Below are 843 nucleotides of genomic sequence, written 5' to 3'. Positions count from 1 at the left end.
TTGGTCAGGACCATATGCAGCGCCCCGCAGGGTTCTAATTTTAAAAATTGAGTGCAAGGCTAGCATCACAAATGACTCATGCTTATGTAAGCCAACACTAACCAAAGAATTATTATTATTTTGGCTCAAGAAAGTACCAAATACCTAACATATCATAAAAAAGAATTATGCTACACAAAAAACAGGGTGCACAAGTGTTAACATGTGATTGGACTGTTTAAAAAATAAAAATAACAAACACTCAATCATCTTTTGTCAAGTCAATCTATTTTTTTTCATATTTTTGAGACTGGACAAATATTATATTTCAATAAAAAAGTTATAAAGGTGCTGGTAGGCCCATAAGCCCACAATTCTCCCCCAACAACCCCTGCACGTGAATATGCCAAATTGAAATCTAGATTTTAATCTAAACAAAAATAAAAAATTAAACTTAATCTTATATTTTATGGGATTCATAATTTTTTATTCACATATTTCATCAATTTTTATTAAGATCTAATAAAAATCTGATTTTAATGTCTACCAAACAACACTACAATAAAGGGGTGGTTTGAAATTTTTTAACAGATTTTAATAAAGTTGATAAAATATATAGTTGTAAAGTTGATAAACGTTATTAATCACATGAAATATATAGTCAAAGTTGAAGTTTGATGATTTGAAAAGCTAATTAATATTTCGGAAATTTTTAGCACATTTTCATTCATCTTATCTTGTCGTGGTTGGCTGTGGTTGCATGGATTTCATCTTATCTTATCGTGATTGGCTGTGATTGCACAACTGTGATTATTTAGTAGCTGCTGCAGAAATTTCCATTTATGTTTTGTTAGCATTTGCCAT

General features: G+C 29.8%; 1 protein-coding gene across 1 annotated transcript in view; it reads right to left on the bottom strand.

Moving 5' to 3' along the window:
* The window catches only part of LOC111411487 (transcription factor bHLH160-like), a 5,925-nt gene that overhangs the window by 2,089 nt on the left and 2,993 nt on the right, over nt 1-843 (bottom strand). The window lies entirely within an intron of this gene.

The sequence above is a fragment of the Olea europaea genome, chromosome 15 (assembly GCF_002742605.1).
Source record: "Olea europaea var. sylvestris chromosome 15, O_europaea_v1, whole genome shotgun sequence".
Classification (NCBI taxonomy): domain Eukaryota; kingdom Viridiplantae; phylum Streptophyta; class Magnoliopsida; order Lamiales; family Oleaceae; genus Olea; species Olea europaea.
This window is presented reverse-complemented; position numbering and strand designations above follow the sequence as displayed.